At 46.4% G+C, this 15,207-nt stretch overlaps 1 pseudogene; it reads right to left on the bottom strand.

Annotated features, from left to right (window-relative positions):
- Positions 1-14,033: 14,033 nt before the first annotated feature.
- Positions 14,034-14,754, bottom strand: LOC114704831 (annotated as a pseudogene).
- Between the last annotated feature and the right edge of the window lie 453 nt (positions 14,755-15,207).

The raw sequence follows: 15,207 nt of genomic DNA, 5'->3' as shown, positions 1-15,207 counted from the left end.
GGCAGAGGCAGGCGGATCTCTGTGAGTTCGAGGACAGCCTGGGCTACAGAGTGAATTCCAGGACAGCCAGAACTAAACAGAGCAACACTGTTTTGAAAAACAAAATAAATAAATAAATATTGGGGGTGAGCGGGGAAATATTAAATAAAGTATTGTTGGAGGCTTTTGTTCTTTTGGGGGGGGCCTGCCACCCAGCTCCCAAATAAATCACATACGGATACTTATTATCACTTCTGAATGCCTGGCCTTAGCTTGGCTTCTTTCTAGCCAGCTTTACTTATCTTAAATTTCCTGTCTACCCTTTGCCTCTGGGCTCTTCCTGTTCTCTTACTTCTGTAAATCTTACTCTTACTCCGTGGCTGGCTGTGTAGCTGGGTGGCTGGCCCCTGGAGTCCTCCTCCTTCTCTGACTCCCTGATCTCTTCCCTTCTCTCAGGTTTCTCCTTCTATTCTCTATATTCTCTCTGCCTGCCAGCCCCGCCCATCCTTTCTCCTGCCTTGCTATTGGCCAGTTCTTTATTAGGCCATCAGGTATTTTAGACAGGCACAGTAACACGGCTTCACAGAGTTAAACAAATGCAACATAAACAGAAGTAACACACCTTAAAATAATATTCTACTACAATAAAGTATTAGGAAGGCAAATCACGAAGGGTGAATTTAGCAATGCAAAGGACTTTATTTTGTTTAAAACTTCATTTAGGGAACCAGGTGAGAGACACGAAAAGAGGTGGGGCCAGCCCGGTAGTCTTTAATCCCAGCACTGGGGAGGCAAAGCAGGAGGAGGATCTCTGCGAGTCCGAGGATAGCCTGGTCTACAAATGGAGTTCCAGGACAGCTAGGACTGTTACATGGAGAAACCCTGTCTCAAAAAAAAAAAAAAAAAAAAAAAAAAAAAGGAAAAAAAGAAAGAAAGAAAGAGGTGAGAACAAAGATACTAATGACTGTCCAGACAGTGGTAGTGGTGCCACTCTGGGTAACAGCCCTGGCTGTCCTGGAACTCACTTCGTAGCCCAGGCTGGCCTCGAACTCACAGAGATCCACCTGCCTCTGCCTCCCCAGTGCTGGGATTAAAGGTGTGTACCACCACCACCTGACTTGGGCCATTTTATTTTTAAAATAAAAATTCTATATTACTTGTTGATTATAGTTTTGTGCATTTTGATCTCGGGATTGTTTTTCATTTTATTGTTTTATTATGCAGCTGTCGCCTCCCTCTAAATCTTTCACTATAATAAAATCAGATGATGGTGCCATCTCTTCTCAGTTCTTTAGTGTTTACGAACTCTGCCCTGAGTTCCCTGCTCCCTGCCTGGCATCCTTCTGTAGTCTGCCCGAGTGCCGGCCAGACAGAACACTCATTCTAATTCCTCCTCCCCATTGATCCGAGACATCCCTTGGCTCTGGAATCTGTCTGGGACCATAGTACTGGAGGCTTCTTTGCTGAAGATGGTATTACTGGAACTCCGAGTCTCAGGAATGATGCAGGACTGCTTCAACGTGGCCCCTCTCCAGTCTGTCCTTTGAATACTGCCACCTCTCACCGGGATTCTACGCTTCTTGTAAAGGTTTTTGTTGTTGTTGTTGTTTTGGTTTGGTTTTTGGTTTTTGGTTTATTTCGAGACAGGATTTCTCTGTGTAGTTTTGGAGCCTGTCCTGAAACTCACTCTGTAGATCAGGCTGGCTTCAAACTCACAGAGATCTGCCTGCCTCTGCCTCCCAAGTGCTGGGATTAAAGGTGTGCGCCACCACTGCCTGGCTTGTAAAGGTATTTTGCTCCATATTTTGTTAGTTAATTTTCTGTTTCTGTGAAGGGGTGAAAGGTGAGACTTCCTACTGTGCCAACCTGCTGACATCACCCCAAAGCAGTCTTCTTTTTTCTCTACTTCTTCTCTTCCTCTTCTCTTTCTTTCAACAAAGATGTCCTGATGCCTCACCTCGTACCACATGCAAAAACCAACACAAGGCAGTTATAGCCTTATAACAACTAAAATCATAAAGCCTTTCGGTGAAGACAAAATATCTGTCATCTCAGGCAAAAACAACTTTCCTTAACCCGTGGAAGCCATAGAGGGGAAAAGGGACAAACGGACATGCAAACCGAAGCTCTGTTCACCAGAAGATATTTAAAAAATGAATAAAGGCAGCCAACAGGGGTCAGCCGGTAAAACCACCTGCCGCCAAGTCTGATGACTGAGTCTGATTCTTGGAACCCAGATAGTAGAGGAGAACCAAGTCCAGCAAGTTGACCTCTGACTTCCATACGTGTGCCTCCAGGGCGCTCACGTGTGCACACACAGAGCAAATAAAAATGAAAAAGAAAAAAACTCAAAAGAAAAGAAAATAGGCAAACAAAACATTGGTCTAAAGATGGACAGGTGTGTGGAGGATATATTAGAAATTTCTGTAGTATCGTGATAACCCCGATGGCTAAAAAGCACATGAAAAGTGTTAACTTTTGTCATCAAGATGAGGCAAGCATGGTGGCACACGCCTTTATCCCACTCTCCACGAGGGAGACAGGAGCAAGTGAATCTCTGTGATTTCGGCCAGCCTGGTCTACAGAGTGAGTTCCAGGGCAGCCAGGATACATAATGAGACTCTATTCTTTTAAAAATAAAAAAGTGTGGGGTTGGGGATTTAGCTCAGTGATGGAGCGCAAGGCCCTGGGTTTGGTCCTCAGCTCTGGGGGAAAAAAGAAAGAAAGAAACATAAATAAAAATTTAAAAAAGTGCAAATTAGGAGCTAAGTGGAGTGGATCCCACCTCTGTCCCCACCACTGGGAAGATGAGGCAGGAAGGTTGGTTTGTTGGTTTTGTTCTTGCTGTCTCTGTGTATCCCGCTGTCCTGAAGCTGGCTCTGTAGCCCAGGCTGGCCTCTGACTCAGAGATCTGCTGCCTCTGCCTCCCGAGTGCCGGAGTTAAAGGTGTGCGCCGCTGCCGCCCAGCTTAAGATTGCCTTGTTCCCGTGTCCAGCCTAGGTTACATATTCTATCAGTTGTGGGACCACAGAGTAAGATTTTTTCAAACAAACAGTGAAAATTAGTTGAGTAGGTTCCTTGGTGAGAATGTAAATTCCATATGAATTTGGAGCAATTTTTATTTATTTTTTTTTATTATTGGGTTTATTTTTCTTTTTTGTTTGTTTCTTTGGTTTTTTTTTTTTTTTTGTTGTTGTTTTTGTTTTTTGAGACAGGGTTTCTCTGTGTAGCTCTGGGTGTCCTGGAACTCATTCTGTAGACCAAGTTAGCCTTGAACTCACAGAGATCTACCTGCCTCCACCTCCCAAACGCTGGGATCAAAGGTGTTTGCCACTATACCCAGCTCAGCAATATTTATTTATTTATTTATTTATTTATTTATTTATTTATTTATTTATTTATTTATTTATTTATGTTTTTCAAGACAAACAGTTAAGCATACATCCACCCTATCTATGGTCCAACAGTTATACTTCCAGCTACTTATTAAAGAGAAATAAAAACTTATGTTCACATAGACTTGAACACAGAATAATCATAGAAGTTTTCTGCCTAATAGCCCTACCTTGGTTATTTTTACTGTTATCCATCATTTCATTTAAAAAAAAAAAAAAAAAAAAGGCCGGGCGGTGGTGGCGCACGCCTTTGATCCCAGCACTCGGGAGGCAGAGGCAGGTGGATCTCTGTGAGTTCGAGGCCAGCCTGGGCTACCAAGTGAGTTCCAGGAAAGGCGCAAAGCTACACAGAGAAACCCTGTCTCGAAAAACCAAAAAAAATAAATAAATAAAAAATAAAAAAGATAAACTGTGGTGGGTGGATATGGTGGTACACGGTGATAAATTCAGATTTTGGATGGCTGTGGCAGGAAGATCATGAGTTAGAGCAGGCCCGAGCAATACAGCAGGATCCTGTCTCAATAAAACAGCAACACCCCCCCATAGAAGGTGGGTATAGTGGTATTTACTCCACCCATGACCTTGGGCTATACTGTCTGAAGGAAGCGATGCTTCTTCCCGTCTACATGACTAGCTAAGTTTTCTAAGTATACATAGATATATTTCAATTAGGTAGGTCATCTTCAAACACTTCAAAGACCTACAGAATATGGCATTTAAAATGTTTTAAGAACTTAGACTTTTGAGACACATCTGCTCCTGGCATCACCGATTTACTTCAAAGAGGAAGATGGGTGTCGAAGACACTCTAAATGGAGTTTATCTTCTTCTTGGCAAAACTGGCCGTTTGGGCAAGAAACTGCTCTTGCCTGGACTGCTTGACAAAATGATGTATCGACTGGACATGCGGGACCCACAGGAAAGTGACCACTGAACTTTGCCAAAACAAGGTGAGATGGTCCTTCTTGTTCCTGCTACACAGAAGATACTGCCAGACATTCTTCAGGGCACAGAAAAAAAAAAATGATTGATGGAACTTTGCCAGTAGGTGAGACAAGCCTTCAAATTTCCTGCTTCACCAAAGAGTCTGCCAGAGACTCTAGGCCTGTAGGCTGGAGATGGTGCCCCACCATTGCAGAGGAACATTAGGTGACTGTCCAGGGTGCCAGCTGTCTCTGTCAATTCTTGCAATTTTCAGAAGTTTTTGGCTTGCACTTTCTGTTTACTTAGATAATATTACATCCTTCTAGGGTCTTTGATGGAGCTGAAGACTAGATAGTTATAATTATAGTTTTCCTTAGTTACGATAAAAGGTAAATTAGATATAAAACTTTAGGTTTATAAATATAGGATAGATGATAGAATATTTTCTTTAATTTTACCAAATACAAATAGACTAGATAATATAACTGTGATTCTGCTTGGTAACTGCTTCATTATATATAATTTTACTGTGCTAAAGTTTAAACCTTCCTGTGGGTTTTTTTGTTTTGTTTTGTTTTTTGAGACAGGGTTTCTCTGTGTAGCTTTGCATCTTTCCTGGAACTCACTCTGTAGCCCAGGCTGGCCTTGAACTCATAGAGATCACCTGCCTCTGCCTCCAGAGATCCACCTGGCACTTCCTCCTGAGTGCTGGGATTAAAGGCATGTGCCACCACTGCCCAGCTAAATCTTCCTTTTTGATTAGACAAAAAGGGGAAGAGCTGTGGGATGTCTTTCTGCAAGCTGTGAGTATATGTTGCTCTCATTGGTTGATAAATAAAGCTGTTTGGCCAATGGCAAGGCAGAATAAGCTTAGGGGGTACATTCCAACTGAAGACAGAGAGGAAGAAGGGTGGAGTCACGGCAGATGCTGGGAGCCACTGAATCTGTGAGAGAAGAGGTAATGCCAGGAAGCCATGGGGCAAAACATAGGTTAATAGAAATGGGTTGAATTAAGGTATAAGAACTAGTTAGTAGTTAGCCTGAGCCATAGACCATACAGTTTGTAATTAATATAAGCCTCTGAGAGGTTATTTTGTAAGTGGCTTCAAGAGCTTGGGTGGGAGAGATTTGTCTGGACTGTGGCGTTAGGCGGGACCGGAGAAACCTGCAGCTACAAGTGGATGTACTGACTCACAGCTCTAATCCCAGCACTCAGGAGGCTGAGGCAGAGGATTGCCTGTAGGCCCTGGGCCAGAATCCTACCTAAAAATTAAAAACAAAATAAAACAAAGGGAGCTGAAGAGATGGCTCAGTTGTCTAAATGTTTGCCACACAAGCATGAAGACTTGAGTTTGGATCCCAGAACTCACATAAAAGTTGGGTGCATGCCTGTAACCCCAGTGCTGGAGGGAGAGAGACAGACAGAGAGAGAGAGACAGAGACAGAGAGACAGAGAGAGAGAGAGAGATCATTGGAGCTTGCTGGCCACACCCTGTCTCCAAATAGAAGATGGAAAGGGGCCGAGTGAGACACCTGATGCTGACTTCCAGCCCCCATGGGCCCATGCACTTAGGTACATATATGCATTCAGGAAAACAAACAAAACAAGTCTGTCTTTATAATGGAATGCTGCCGGGCAATAAAAACGAGCTAACTATGAATGCATGCAAGACATGCATGGATCTCAAAACACACCGAGTAAAAGATACCAGACAAAGATACCAGACATATGCTCTGTGCCGCTCGTGTATCTGATTCTAATCGTTCAGAATGTTGGCTCCCTTGGGTGGGGAAAGAGCAATGATTTACAAGGGCCTCCTGCGTGTTAGGTAAGGACTCTGCCAATAAACTGTACCTCATGATTTACATCTCAGAAGGATTTTGTGTGTCATAACCACATTTAAGTGAAGAAATTTGAATCCATGTGACTTGGCTTCAAAGGCCACAGTGAACCAGTCAACACATCGTATAATGTCATGCATCAACATATCTTATTTATATATGAATAAGATCTCACAAGAAAAGTAGAGCATTCGAAGAGATAGAAGAACAAGAAGGAGAGACCCCAGGGAGAGCCAGATGGCTCACTGTGTAAAGGCATCTGATTGCCAACTTTTAGGATCTGCATTCTACTCCTAGGATGCACATCATGGGAGAAAAGAAGAGACTCTCAAAAGTTGTCTTCTGACCTAACATATATGCCATGGTACACATCTGTTTCTCCCCCAACATACATACACACACTAAACAAATAAAATCTAAAAAAATTAAAATTGGTTGGGTGTGCTGGTGCACACCTTTGATCCCAGCACTCAGGAGGAAGAGCCAGGTGGATCTCTGGGAGTTGGAGGCCAGCCTGGTCTACATGGTGAGTTCCAGGACAGCCAGAGCAAAATAGTGAGACCCTGTCTTTAAAAAAACAAAAACAAACAAAAAATCAAAACCAGAAGAAGATGGGCAGTGGTGGTGCATGACTTTAATCTCAGCACTTGGGAGGTAGAGGCAGGCGGATCTCTGTGAGTTCGAGGCCAGCCTGGTGTACAGAATGAGTTTCAGGACAGCCAGGGCTACACAGAGAAACCCTGTCTTGAAAAAGGAAGAAAGAAAGAAAGAAAGAAAGAAAGAAAGAAAGAAAGAAAGAAAGAAAGAAAGAAAGAAAGAAAGAAAGAACCCAGAACAAAACACAAATTAAAAAAAAATCTAATTAAAGATATTATCAGAGATTTGAAAAGAAGGAGGGATAGTGAAAGCCAGCTTGGAAGCTCACCTTAAAGCGACTTGGCTAGGCTGCAGCTCAGTGATGGAGCACTTGTCTTAAATGCTCAGAGCCCTGTGTTTAGTCCCTAGCACTGGGAAGTGGAGATGGGGTGGTGGTTTGAATGAGAATTGGCCCCGTGGACGCACATCTCTGAATGTTTGGTTGATGGAACGGTCTGAGAAGAAGCAGGAGCTGTGACCTTGTTAAAGGAGATGTGTGGCTTGGGGAGGACAATGAGGGCTCAAAAGCCCGTGCTGTTCCCAGTTGGCTCTCTCTGCCTTGTGGTTGTGTGTCAGGATGTGAGCTCCAGGGCCGTGCTAGCGCGTAGGCAGCCATGATCCCAGCGTGATGGTCATGGGCTCACCTTCTAAAACCGTAAGGCCCAACAAACTCTTTTTCTGTAAGTTGCCTTGGTCATGATGTCTCTTTACTAAGGGCTGGTTACCAGGAGGGGACCATCGCTGTAACACACCTGACCATGCTGTTTGGGGGGAGGAATTCGGAAGACTTTGGGACTTGGGACTAGAAAAGTGGTTTAACACTGGAAGCAGGGCTAACTTGGGCTGTCTTTGTCAGAGGTTGGAAGACGGTGGTGCTGAGAACCGTGTGGACTGGGGAGGCCGGGCGCGAGAGGTTCCAGAGGGGAACAGTAGCAGTAACTGGGCGAGAGACGGTCCTTGTGATGTGTGAGCAAAGCAGGTGGCTACTTGCTGCTCTTTCCCTAAGGATCTGCCTGGGGCTAAACTGTAATGTTTTGGACTAATTTCCTTGGCAGAGGAGATATAAAGACAGCCTAATATTGACTCTGTTGCTTAGTTATTAGTGACCGCTCTTATACGAGTTCACGACGAGAAAGAGAAAGTGGGTCAGGAAGAAACACGAAAATGTACGGTTTGAGGAGAAAAAGCGCACCAGAAAAATTTAATGTTGGAGTGATGATTTGTGGCGAAAGAGATAAGGAGAGAGGGAATAATGGGGGCCGTGTCCTTAGTGGAAGACCCCACCCAGCTAATCTTGCAACTTGTGAAGGGAAAAGGCCTAAGGAATGATCTGTTCCTAAAGAGAAACAACAAATCCAAGCTTAATCAAATGTTATTCAAGGAGGGGCCAAGTGCCATCCCCGGCAGGCAGCTGTTGGTTCCGTGGTTCTGGTTTTCGTGGCATGAAGGATACAGGGGAGAAGGGGTTGTAGAATCCTCCTCCACAGTTAAGAAAGCTGCTGTGGCCAGGCATGCTGTAGGGGCGTCCCTGCATTGAGGGCTGGAGAGGCCATTTTATGAAACTGTGAAAGAAAAGCCAGGATTACATTGGAGACTCCAAGTTGTTAGAGATTCCGGAGCCATGGGACACCTGCCAAGGAGAGCTGCAGACGGGGTGGAACCAGCCCAAGGGAAAGAAGTGTGTTGGAGTCAGCAAAGACAGAAGGGCAGGGCCATCTCTGCTGGCTGACAGCAGACGTGGAGCTGCAGGATCTGGAGTTTGCCCTGCTGGCTTTGGGTCTTGCTTTGGTCCAGTATTTCCTCACTATGCTCCCTTTCCTCCCTTTTGGAAGAGTCGTGTATATTCTGAGCCACTGTATGTCAGAGGAATGTGATCGGCTTTTTTTTTTTTAGTTTCATTTTGCAGAGATTTACAGTTAAGAGATTGCATGACTCTCAGAAGAGACTTTGAACTTTTCAACAGTGTTGAGACTGTGAAAGACTATGGGAACTTTTGAAGTTGAACTGAATGCATTTTGCATTATGATATGGCCATAAGCCTATGGGGGCCAGGGAGTAGAACATGAACAGGTTATGACTAACTGTAAGTAGAACAGTTAGACTTGGGTGTAGCACTAAGACAAGTCATAACTAACTGTTGATACCCCAGAAGCCTTACTGAGACAAAGATGGGGGGGGTCATGGTCTTTTGTTCTGTTTTGTTTTCGAGACAGGGTTTCTCTGTTTAGCTTTGGAGCCTGTCCTGATCTCTCCCTGTAGACCAGGCTGGCCTCAAACTCACAGAGATCCGCCTGGCTCTGCCCACAGAGTGCTGGGATTAAAGGCGTGCGCCACCAACGCCCGGCAGCTCATGGTCATTCTTTACACCTAGAATAGCATATGTGACATGGGCCAGAACACTGTCATTGGATTGGGGGGTGCAGGAGGCCGGTGGGATTGGGGGTGTAGTAGGCCGGTGGGATTGGGGGGTGCAGTAGGCAGGTGGGATTGGGGGTGCAGTAGGCCAGTGGGGTTGGGGGTGCAGTAGGCCGGTGGGATTGGGGGTGCAGTAGGCCGGTGGGATTGGGGGTGCAGTAGGCAGGTGGAATTGGGGTGCAGTAGGCCGGTGGGATTGGGGGTGCAGTAGGCAGGTGGGATTGGGGGTGCAGTAAGCAGGTGGCCGCATAATGAGGCGCAGAAGGGAAGATGTCAAATGGGGAAACGTTCCCGAGGCTCTTGGCTGGGCAGGGAAAACGAGAAAGGCAAGGCGCTAATTAGAGGGCTGGAATTTCCTTGCAGAGGCTCAATCTTGACCACAGCTGGCTCTATCCAGGGCTGCTTGGCTTTGCCCACCCACCAGGACTGACTGCTCCTTGTGAAGGTCTGCTGGCCACAGTAAGTCACAGCCCGGGGGTTCTTTTCGGAGCCCTGAGCTCAGTTGACCCCGCCATTGCTCACATCCTGTCGTCCTTGGCAGGCCTGGATGGGTGTCCACCCTTCCACTCTGTGCCCAGTACTTCCTCTTCCTAACCACAGGGCACCCCTTCCCATCCCCTTTCTTGTGCAAAGCCCTGGCCGGGCTGCTGCTCTGCTTGTCTGAAACCGGGTGCTTCTCTGAGCGCACGCCTGCTTCCTTTAGTGAGAGATCAGTTCTCCCAAGAGCACAAGACTGGTGGTTGTGGGAACATGGAGAAGGGGTTATTGTGGGCTCTGTGTTTCCTCCATCTTCTGTAGCTCCATCGGGGTTTCAGTTCGGGGTGTATTTAGTAACCTGTAACAGAGCCACGCGCAAGCACGAGATTAGAGCAGACTGAATAATGAAGAGTTCCAGAGCAGCTGTGGGTAAGGTAACTGGGCGCTCGCTCAGCCTGAAGACGTGAGTTCTAGCCTCAGGACCCACAGGGTGGAAGATGAACTGACTCCCACGGTTGTTCCCTGACCTCTGTGTCTGCCTGTGCATGTGTGCGTGCACGCACGCGCGCGCACACACACACACACACACACACACACACTCCCATGCACACATACATACATACATACATATGCACATACAGACACACACACACAGACACACACACACACACACACATACACAGACACACACACTCCCATGCACACATACATACATACATACATATGCACATACAGACACACACACACAGACACACACACACACACACACATACACAGACACACACACACTCCCATGCACACACACAAATACATACATATACACATACAAACACAGGCGCGCGCACACACACACACACACACACACACACACACACACACACACAACATTAATATAAAAAGCAAAGAGTTCTGGGTCAAGTCCAGGCTGGTTAACTCACCAAGGGTTATTTACTCTTTCACACTGACGCGTTATCCTCAGTGACCGGTTAGATGTTTCGTCGCTCTGTGTTTGCGGATATCCCTGTTGTGGCCATGGCACCGAAGATGGGCAACATCTTTCCCAGGGAGTTTTCTAATTGGCCAGGCTCGGGTCACTGACTAGGGGAATGTAAATACCTGGATTGGCTAGACCAATTAGATGCATCCCGAGAGCACCTGGGAGGGGAATGCCTATAAAAATCTGGACTTTGCTAACAAGAGAGAAGAAGGGTTTGGCTTCTGAGTAGGCATGATTAGTGATTGCCTGGGAAATTTATGACCATGAGTCCCTGCTGGGAGTTCCCGTGACACCTTGTCCTCGTCAGAACCGCAGCCTTGGCTATCTAGTGCTATCACTGTCTGCTAATTAGTCTGAGTCCTCTTGGGTGGAGCCTAGACACTCAACAAAGGTTTGAACTCCCTGGATGTAGGTGCTGGAGGGCTGAATTGGACTGAGAGCCATTTGACTTTGTTTCTCTAAAGTCTTTGAACATGACTATATGCTGAGAATAGAGAACTATAATAATGAAGCAGCCAGACGTTGGTGACTAGGGTTCTGAGCGATCATGAAGGGAAAAGGTGTCTGCTAAGGCAGAGAACAGGGCCCTGCTGGATGTGGTGGCGCCCACAAACAATCCAGCTAAAGCGGGGAGGAATGGAGGCCAGCCTGGGCTACACAGAGACTGGAGGCCATCCTGGGCTACACAGAAAGCGCATTTCAGAAAGAAAACAGTAACAAAAACGAAGCAGGGGCCTTGAGCACGTGCCTCGGGCGGGAGAGGGGCTGCCTCTTAGAGCCCGCACAGTTGTGGTTCACGTCTTTGATAGCCAGCAGGCAGGATACCGGGGATGTTCCCAATAGATAACTTATCTAAGTAATGAGGACTTGCTGTCAAAGCGAGTGGAAATTTGAGGAGACTTGTGAAGTCCTGAGAGTCAGAGGTGTCAAAGAGCACCCAGTAACTCCCTTCTTTTCTGTGACTTCATCCCTTAACATCCCCCAAAATCCTAGGCCGCTACGCAGTGCTCTCAAGCTATCTTGTCTGTGAAATGAATTCAGTTCCCCAGTTCCCTGGATCAATCCATTAATAAGCTTAATGGTTTTTTTTTTGTTTGTTTTATTGTTTTGTAAGTAAAACACTTTACAAAGTTTACAGGAAACTGATCAGGAACCTGAAACTTTCGAAAATTAAAAAAGAAACAACTCAATTGAGATGTTTGTGGTCTAGGTTGTAAAGAACATAAGATTGTGTCTTTAAGCATTTTCTTAAAATGTGCAGCCCATCAAGCTAAGATATCTGAAGAACAGTAGGGAAATGTTTGAATGCTGTGGGATGATCTGTATGTCAAATTACTCTGATTGGTCAATAAATAAAACACTGGCCAGTGGCTAGGCAGGAAGTATAGGTGGGACTAACAGAGAGGAGAAAAGAAAGAACAGGAAGGCAGAAGGAGTCACTGACAGCCGCCGCCATGACAAGCAGCATGTGAAGATGCCAGTAAGCCACGAGCCGTGTGGCAAGGTATAGATTTATGGAAATGGATTAATTTAAGCTATAAGAACAGTTAGCAAGAAGCCTGCCACGGCCATACAGTTTGTAAGCAATATAAGTCTCTGTGTTTACTTCGTCTGAGAGGCTGTGGGACTGGCAGGTGACAGAGATTTGTCCTGACTGTGGGCAAGGCAGGAAAACTCTAGCTACATTTGAATGCAATGATGTCCAACATACTTGCAAGACAGGAGTGTACGCCTTCTCCTTCCTAGCCAGTATGGCATCTGCTAGCCATGTACATACTGGAAATGTGGCTAGTGCAATTGAGAGTGTGAAACTTTCATAACTGAAATGGTCACATGACTAGTCATTACTGAGGTTTCTGGGTCAAGCCATGGGTTTATTGGGGTTGAGGGGTTGTGTCTCTAACTACTGCTAGGAAGTTAAGGATTGGGTAAACTGATAAGAAAGCTCTAGATACATCTGGAGTCTTAGATGGTTTTAGATGGGGCTGGCACAACCTGCTGAGGGAAGTGTTAGACCCCAAAAATCTAGGGTCTCAAGTGGGCACCCCAAGAACCCAGACTCCAGTCCAGTTGATGCAACAGCAAGAGGTTTATTGCAGCTGTACAGTCGGGCAAACTCAGCTCCAGAGAGCAAGAGTCGCATCATACTGTAGCCACATGGGTGCTTTTAAAGGAAAAACCCACAAACCCCACAAGATTACAATTCCCATACAATTTCATGGCCTGATCACAGGGTGATCACAGAGTGGATACAGTCACGTCTGCATGCACATTCTTCCCGAAACCTCAAGGGGGGTATCGGGCGGGAGTGGAGTTTACACAAAGGTCACAGTGGTCCTTCCTGGAACACTTGCAACTATCCCAGTCACAGTTGAACACATCTCTTAACAGAAATCTTTTTACATTGTTACATTGTTACAGGGGAGGTTGAATAACGGTTGAGTCAGGTTGCCCTTGGAACTAGTTTTCTTTTTAGTTTCTTATTCTCCTGGGGCTTGGGGGTGTAAGCCTGAAGGGTTAGGGTCTTTCAGAAGGACTCCTGGGAAATCAGGCTGAGCAAGCTGTGAGGAACAAGCAGCACCCCTCCACGGCCTCTGCATCAGTTCCTGCCTCCAGGATCCTGCCCTGCTTGAGGTCCTGTCCTGATTTCCTTCATGATGAACTATGATATGGAAGTGTAAATTAAATAAACCCTTTCCTTTCCAACTTGCTTTTTTGGTCATGGGGATTTCATCACAGCAATAGTAACCCTAAGACACTCCCCCCATCCCTAAACCCCCCCTCTGGAAACCCTGACCAAAAACAAGCATTTAATTAGATCCACAACAGTGATATCAACACACAGATGGCCCTGGGGTGGCCCCAACTTTATACTTTGTGACTGTGGTGACCAGAGCCTCAGGCCTTTACTCCCATGTAATTAGCCAGGAGATGGGAGACCACTAGCCCAGAAATGTCACCACCCACAATGGGTTGGGCCCTCCTCCATCAATCATAGTTTTAAAAAATGCCATACTGCCGGGTAGTGGTGGCGCACGCCTTTAATCCCAGCACTCGGGAGGCAGAGGCAGGCGGATCTTTGTGAGTTCGAGGCCGGCCTGGTCTACAGAGCGAGATCCAGAAAAGGTGCGAGATCCAGGAAAGGTGCAAAGCTACACAGAGAAACCCTGTCTCGAAAAACAAAAACAAAAACAAAACAAAACAAAACAAAAAAACCCGCCATACAGGCTTGCCCACAGCCTGGTCTTAGGGAGGCATTTTCTTAATTAAGGTTCCCTCCTCCCAGATGACCTTAGCTTGTTTCAAGTTGACAAAAACTATCCAACACAGGGATCGAAGGGCCCAGGCCTTTTCCGGTCACCCACAGGCTACACGGGCCCGTTCTTTTTTGAGATTAAGATCTTGGTCTTAAACCCTTTGCTGGGATCCAGCCAGTTCACAAAGGAGTCCGTTTCCTCTGCGGGCAGGCTTGTGCCGTGAGTGATGGGTTTGTACATATTAAACCGTGGCTTGGCCCATGGGCTGATGTCATAGCTGGTGAAGACATATTGCCCCTGGGTCAGGCCCAGGGGGGTTGATGAGCTGGCGGTTACAGGCGGTAAAGGTGTCTGGGAGAAAACATCAATATAGTGTTCTGCCCAGGAACCAGATCTCAGAGCCATGAGCTAATTTGTGTTTCCCATGGTTGCAAATGAGGCAAGCCTTCCCATCTCCCCTGCAGCTTGAATATCACATGGTGTGTGTGTGTGTGTGTGTGGGGGGGTGTCCAGGGTGAGGCTTCTCTGTCTGGTCTTCATTGACTTCGTGAGCATTGTCCCCCCGCCCCCCAGGTCTGCCAGAGTTGGTGCATGGAAGACTGGACGAGCTGAGTCAGTTCTGAAATGTCATTACTCATCATGCCTCCCGACGGAGCAATGTGCTCATCAGGCGTCACACTCCAATGCCATGTGAAAGTGGTCGGCCATCAGGTAAAAGTCCCTCACGTCTTCAGGCGTCACACAACTCTTCTCTTGTTTCCATGAGGAAATCATACAATATTCAGCAGGCAGCTTTTTCTATTATGGTCACCTCGGTCACACCTGAGAAAGACTCCAGGCTGCAGGCATCGGCTTCCGAAGGTGGGGCTTGCGGTAGGAGCAAGGTCTCTCCGGTGGATCACATCCCTGCTTTGATTGCCGGACATAGCCCCAGCACCTCTGTGATAAATTTACCTCTTAGGTAAGAGAGTCCTTGTGAACCCTTTAGCCTGGTGCCGGGTACATAAGAAATGCTGAATAAATGGAGCCCCTGGTATTTACTCACCCTGGGACAGCTGTCTATCCCAGCTGCTGTACAATGTGACGATGATGCATAGTGCGATGAGCTGCCATCCTTCTCAGACTCTAGCTGAGGAAGAAAGACGTGCCCGTAATAACATAATTCTTTTTTTTTTTTTTTAAAGATTTATTTATTACATATACAGTGTTCTGCCTGCATGTATCCCTGCAGGCCAGAAGAGGACACCAGATCTCATTATAGATGGTTGTGAGCCACCATGTGGTT

Source organism: Peromyscus leucopus, chromosome 18 (assembly GCF_004664715.2).
Source record: "Peromyscus leucopus breed LL Stock chromosome 18, UCI_PerLeu_2.1, whole genome shotgun sequence".
NCBI lineage: Eukaryota > Metazoa > Chordata > Mammalia > Rodentia > Cricetidae > Peromyscus > Peromyscus leucopus.
The sequence above is the reverse complement of the archived record's forward strand: the minus strand, read 5'-3'. Positions and strand labels throughout refer to the sequence as shown.